Source organism: Mandrillus leucophaeus, unplaced genomic scaffold (assembly GCF_000951045.1).
Source record: "Mandrillus leucophaeus isolate KB7577 unplaced genomic scaffold, Mleu.le_1.0 Scaffold82, whole genome shotgun sequence".
In the NCBI taxonomy this organism is placed as follows: domain Eukaryota; kingdom Metazoa; phylum Chordata; class Mammalia; order Primates; family Cercopithecidae; genus Mandrillus; species Mandrillus leucophaeus.
In genome coordinates, this window is record NW_012108919.1 from 2,891,847 (window position 1) to 2,898,899 (window position 7,053).

The 7,053-nt window shown below is 45.5% G+C and overlaps 1 pseudogene; it reads right to left on the reverse strand.

The window, feature by feature from the left end:
* The window catches only part of LOC105530411, a 13,501-nt pseudogene that overhangs the window by 1,981 nt on the left and 4,467 nt on the right, over nt 1-7,053 (reverse strand).

Sequence of the window (7,053 nt, forward strand, 5' to 3'; positions counted from 1 at the left end):
GGGTTCAAGCGATTCTCCTGCCTCAGTCTTCTGAGTAGCTGGGATTACAGGTGCACACCACCATGCCCAGCTAATTTTTGTATTTTTAGTAGAGATGGGGTTTCACCATGTTGGTCAGGCTGGTCTTGAACTTCTGACCTCAGGTGATCTGCCCACCTTGGCCTCCCAAAGTGCTGGGATTAACTGTCATGAGCCATTGTGCCCAGCCTAGAGAAGTGTTCTAGTATTCTTTTTAAATTTCTAAATCATTTGAAATGGATCTTTTTTTTTTTTTTTAGACAGAGTTTCGCTCTTGTTGCCCAGGTTGGAGTGCAATGGCACGATCTCGGCTCACTGCAACCTCCACTTCCCAGGTTCAAGTGATTTTCTTGCCTCAGCCTCCCGAGTAGCGGGGATTACAGGAGTGCGCCACCACGCCCAGCTAGTTTTCTATTTTTAGTAGAGACAGGGTTTCTCCATGTTGGTCAGGCTGGTCTCGAACGCCCGACCTCAGGTGATCTGCCCACCTCGGTGTCCCAAAGTGCTGGGATTACAGGAGTGAGCCATCATGCCCTGCCAAAATGGAATTTTTCTAAAATATATTGTATGCTTCCGGCTTACAAAAGAGAAAATTCCTAGGAAATGTCCAGAGGAAATGATCCCTGGGCAGGTTGGAATTCCAGCCTTTAGGTCCTCAGGGATGCCAGGGAAGGAGAATCTGTTGTGAACGAAGCCCACAAATTGCTGCCTATGTGGGGAAGAGGAGCGTGTGTCAGGGGCAGCCGGACAGAAGGAGAAGTCAGAAGAGTTGGAGGTTGGAGATTTGGTGAAGTAAAAGAGAGCATTAGGAAGATTTTCAATCACTATAGATTGAAAACCAGCCATGGTTCAAGAAGGAAGAACCTCGTAAGATTCTGCCATACATATTGTCCCACTTCTCCTTGGTAATGACGGGGTTCAGGACACGCTATCACAAAAGATGGCACCTTGGCACAGCAGAGGCAGAAGCGTCACTCTGTCTTTCCCCTTGCCCTCCCTGCTGGAGCAGATCATAGACCTTCACTCCAGAGGTGCTCTCCCTACACCTGGAGGAAAGCAGCTTCCTTAGCAACGTAGGAGCACAGAGAAGAATCTGGACAAACAGGATCTGCTAGACGCCCCCAGTTTGTCACCATTAGATTCTACCCACATCGTTCAATCACATTTCTCCACAACCATCCACTCTTCATCAAACCTAAGCACACAAATACACAGGTTGCCCTGTTTCTTTGGGTTTTCATTTCTGAAAGCTACTGTGTTTCATAAAACTTACATTAAATAAGCTTGTGGGGCCAGGCACAGTGACCCATGCCCGTAATCCCAGCACGCCAGGAGGCCAAGGCAGGAGAATTGCTTGAGGCCAGGAGTTCAAGACCAGCCTAGGCAACATGGCAAGACCCCATTGCTACCAAAAAAAAAAAAAAAATTTAAACTTAGCCAGGCATGGTGGTGCATGCCTGTGGTCCTAGCTATTTGGGAGGCTGAGGTGAGAGAACTGCTTGAGCACAGACATTCAGGACTCCAGTGAGCTATGATCTCACCACTGCACTCCAGCCAGGTGACAAAATGAGACCCTGTCTCTCTCTCTCTCTCTTTTTTTTTTTTTTTTTTTTCTGAGATGGAGTCTCACTCTGTCACCTAGGCTGGAGTGCAGTGGCACAATCTCGGTTCACTGCAACCTCTACCTCCAGAGTTCAAGCGATTCTCCTACCTCAGCCTCCTGAGTAGCTGGAACTACAGGCATGCACGACTATGCCTGGCTAATTTGTATATTTTTAGTAGAGACAGAGTTTCACCATATTGGCCAGACTGGTCTCGAACTCCTGACCTCAGGTGATCCATCTGCCTCGGCCTCCCAAAGTGCTGGGATTACAGGCGTGAGCCACCGCACCCAGTGACCCTGTCTCCAGAATAAATAAATAAATAAATAAATAAATAAATAAATAAATAAATAAAAAATAAATTTGTGGCCGGGTGCAGTGGCTCACGCCTGTAATCCCAGCACTTTGGGAGGCCGAGGCGGATGGATCACCTGAGGTCAGGAGTTCAAGACCAGCCTGGCCAATATGGTGAAACCCCATCTCTGCTAAAAATACAACAATTAGCCGGACATGATGGCGGGCACCTGTAATCCCAGCTACTGGGGAGGCAGAGACAGGAGAACCGCTTGAACCTGGGAGGCGGAGGTTGCAGTGAGTTGAGATTGTGCCATTGCACTCCAGCCTGGGCAACAAAGAGTGAAACTCCATCTAAAAAAATAAAAAATAGAAATAAATTTGTATGCTTTTATTTTCTTAATCTGTCTTTTATTATAAGGATCTCAGCCATGAACCTAGTAATAAGTGAGAAAAGTTATGTTTTCAACCCCTACAGTAATGAACAGTAAAATTACCTCTCAAACAAAACAAAGCAAATTATTATTTTACTGATGTATAATATTTGTACATATTATGAGGTATGTGTAATATTTTGTTACATGCATAGGATGTATAATGATCAAGTCATAGTATTTAAGATATCCATTACCTGGTATATTTATCATTTCTACATGTTGAGAACGTTGTGAGTCCTCTTTTCAAGCTATTTTGAAATATCAAATATGTTGTTGTTATTGATAGTCACACCATTCTGCTATCAAACATTAGATCTTATTCCTTCTAACCGTATGTACTCATTAACCAATCAAACTCTCTCATATTCCCCATCCCCTTTATACCCTTCCCCACCTCTAGTGTCTATCACTTCTACTCTCTATGAAACAATGGTTTTTTTTTTTTTGAGATGGGGTCTCACTCTGTCACCCAGGCTGGAGTGCAGTGGCACAATCTCCGCTCACTGCACTGCAGCCTTGACCTCCCCAGCTCAGGCTATCCTCCTGCCTCAGCCCCTCAGGTAGCTGGGACTACAGGCGTGAGCCACCATGCACAACTAATTTTGTGTATTTTTTGTAGAGATGGGGTTTTGCCATGTTGCCCAGGCTGGTCTCAAACTCCTGAGCTCAGGCAATCTGCCTGCCTCAGCCACCCAAAGTGCTGGGATTATGGGCATGAGCCACCGTGCCCGGCCTTGAAACAAATTTTTGAAAAATGAAAATGTGTATGCAGGAGACTGGAGTGGGAGGATCGTTTGAATGCAGGAGTTCGAGGGCCAAGCCTAAGCAACATAGTAAGAACTCCCCTAATTCTTTTAAAAAAAGAAAAAAAGAAAAAAAACCCTGTATGAACCAAAACATGAATCGTGGTGATGGCTGACTGATGTTAACCTTATTCTCCTTCCTTATTGCACTAGAGCTCCATTTTAACTCACACCAAAACATTGCGTTGGATGCCCAACTTTCAGGCTAAGTATGGATCATATCCAAAGAGCCTGCGTGGGGTAAGACATAGCCTGACTCCCAGATACTATCATTCACATTTACAATAAAATGCAAGGATCATCACATTATTTCGTTGTATTCAAACTGTGTGTCCATAAACCTGAGAAATGGGGATGGGGGAGGGGTGGAGTCAGAAAGAACTGCTTTGTGGCTGGCCACAGTGGCTCACACCTGTAATCTCAACACTTTGAGAGGCCAAGAAGGGGGAACACCTGAGGTCAGGAGTTCAAGGCCAACCCAGCCAATGTAATGAAACCCTATCTCTACTAAAGATACAAAAAAAATTAGCCGGGCGTGGTGGCGGGCACCCGTAATCCCAACTACTCAGGAGGCTGAGGCAGGAGAATCGCTTGAACCCAGGAGGTGGAGGTTGCAGTGAGCCGAGATCACGCCATTGCACTCTAGCCTGGACAACAAGAGTGAAACTACATCTCAACAACAACAAAAAAGGCCGGGCACGGTGGCTCAAGCCTGTAATTCCAGCACTTTGGGAGGCCGAGACGGGTGGATCACGAGGTCAGGAGATCGAGACCATCCTGGCTAACACGGTGAAACCCCGTCTCTACTAAAAAATACAAAAAACTAGCCGGGCTAGGTGGCGGGCGCCTGTAGTCTCAGCTACTCGGGAGGCTGAGGCAGGAGAATGGAGTAAACCCGGGAGGCAGAGCTTGCAGTGAGCTGAGATCCGGCTACTGCACTCCAACCTGGGCGACAGAGCGAGACTCTGTCTCAACAAAAAAAAAAAGAAAAAAAAAAAAAAAAAAAAAAAAAAAAAACGGATCTGTAATCCTAGCTTACTAGCAGAGTCACTTTGGACACTTTAATCTCCCAGCCTCAGTTTCTCTTTCTGTAACACGGAACTAAGGATACCTACTTCACAGGACTATCATGAGAGTCAATAACTCCTGGAGAGCCCTTTCAGGGCTTACTGTATGAACACACTAAATGAACAGATGCATGTTTTGCCCGCGTTTACAACATAACACCTTTACCTTCTAGCCTCTTACACTGTCAAATTGAACTTTATTAAACACTGATTGTTAAACCATAAAATTCATGGTGAGATGGATCTGTTCTGGACACCATTTTAAAGACTATGGCAATTACCAAAGTGCTCAGATAAATTCACTGTGAGTTGGTGCCACAGCATGAGACGATATTGGAACGAAGCTACCGTGCAGAGAATTAAAATGGGTTGAGCAGCCAATTAAATGTGTGCACTTCATACTTTCACAGGCCTTATCTCACTCAATTAATAGGATGGCATCATAAGGTTGATATTTTTATTCCCATTGTACAGAAAGCTTCGACAACCCCCAAGGTCACAGAACCAACAGTCGGCACAGCTGGGATTCATATCCACATCTCATTGACTCCAAAAACCCTGCTTTATATATTGCTTCATGTTGTTACCTAATTTCATAGTGAATTTAGATACTGGAATTGTGTTAAGAGTACCCAGAACATTATTTAAGGCTGGACAGTTTCAGGTAAATTTTTCAATAGTTTACGATCCATGGATGAGTGATTCTGAATATTACTGGTGAAATGCAATTTCTCTCTCCATCTGTCTTCCTCTTTCTGTTTCTGTCTTTCTCCATCCCTTCCCCCGATCCCCGCCACGACTTCATAGTATCCTCATCAATGTAAAGATGAGATTGTAAATCCAAGTTTTTTTTTTTTTCTATTTAATGTACTAGGTAAAGAGAGGCCAAGAGAGAGAGGGAGAGAAATTACAAAGACATATTCCTTAACCTCAAGAGTTTACCCTTGAGATTTGTACTGAAAACATTTACTCTAAGGCTAAAGTAGTACTTTCATGTCTCTGCTGGTACTTTAGCCAGAGTTTCCAAACCAGTGTGCTAAGATCATGGGTCCTGGTGAGGACACTGATCTCTTCAGACATCAGGGCAACCAGAGCTGGGGTGACCTCAGTTCCTGGTCTGTCACCTCCAGCCAACAGCAGCCCTTACCAATCTTATCGTACCTATATGGACCTCCCTGGGAGAACAATTAGGAAGCTCTGTCTCAAGTTGGGAGGCAAAGGTTGGGCAGAAAAGCCATGTGGCAGAGGTATCCCTTGAAACACTCCCCAGAAGACCCAAGGTGTCCAAATACGTTTCTCCTCTAGGAGAAATATGGCGTAGAAGAGTCCAAAAATTGGCCGCGCACGGTGGCCCACACCTGTAATCCCAGCACTTTGGGAGGCCGAGGTGGGCAGATCACTTGAGGTCAGGACACAAAAAATTAGCCAGGTGTGGTAGCACATGCCTGCAATCCCAGCTACTTGGGAGGCTGAGGTACAAGAATCACTTGAACCCTGGAGGTGGAGGTTGCGGTGAGCCAAGATCGTGCCATTGCACTCCAGCCTGGGCAACAGAGTGAGACTATGTCTCAAATGAAAAATTTAAAAAAAAAAAGAGTCCAGGCTGGGCGCAGTGGCACACTTTGTGAGGCCGAGGCAGGCGGATCATGAGGTCAGGAGTTCAAGACCAGCCAGGCCAATATGGTGAAACCCCGTCTCTATTAAATATACAAAAATTAGCCGGGCCTGGTATTGTGTGCCTGTAATCTCAGCTACTCAGGAGGCTGAAGCAGGGGAATCTCTTGAACCCAGGAGGCAGAGGATGCAATGAGCCAAGATCACGCCATTGCACTCCAGACTGGGCAACAGAGCGGGACTCCATCTCAAAAAAAAAAAAAAAAAAAAAGAGTCCAAAAATCTAGACCTGGAACTGTCACTAAACTCCCTGTATGTTCCTTCCCCTCCCAGAGTAGGCCTTGACTCTCTACAGCCCTCTACCATTCTAACTTCCTGGTTAGAAAAAAATATATCTATCACTTAGAAATGAAGGTGCAGCTCAAAGGAAGAAATATGGCAGCATTTGCAGCATGAGAGTCAGTCATTTTATTTTTTCGTTTAAAGTGAATTTTCATTTAGTTCGACTCCAACCATCCTGATGGAACCACAGTTTGGCTGAAGGGTAAAACGATGTGTGCACTGGAGTGACTCGTGTAGACATGACCTAATTCTCAGCTGCTCCACCAATATTTTATTCTTCAGCACTGACCTACTAGACAACTGGCATTTGACATTGCTGTTGCTGATGCATGCAAGTATGCCTCAGCCCCTTCCTGGAAGCTGTGGCATCCTTATCTCCATCTGCATGGAGCCCCAGGGACTTTCCAGGGAGAGGCTGCTATTCTGGGGAGTAAGCACAAGAAATAACTTGCTATTTTGTCTTCAGACCACAAACACCTATTATTTGAGCAACCATTTCTATGATAACCAGGTTACCCTAACTCTCTAAGCCTCAGTTTCCTCTTCTGTAAGATAGGAATAACAGCCAGGTGCAGTGGCTCACTCCTGTAATCCCAGCCCTTTGGGAAGCCGAGGTGGGTGGATTACCTGAGGTCAGGAGTTCAAGACCAGCCCGGCCAACATGATGAAACCCCATCTCTACTAAAAATACAAAAATTAGCCAGGTGTGGTGGCATGTGCCTGTAACCCCAAGTACTCGGGAGGCTGAGGCAGGAGAATCGCTTGAACCCAGGAGGCGGAGGTTGCAGTGAGCCGAGATCGAACCATTGCACTTCAGCCTGGGCGACAGAGCAATACTCCATCTCCATCTCCAATACTTCATCTCCAAAAAAAAAAA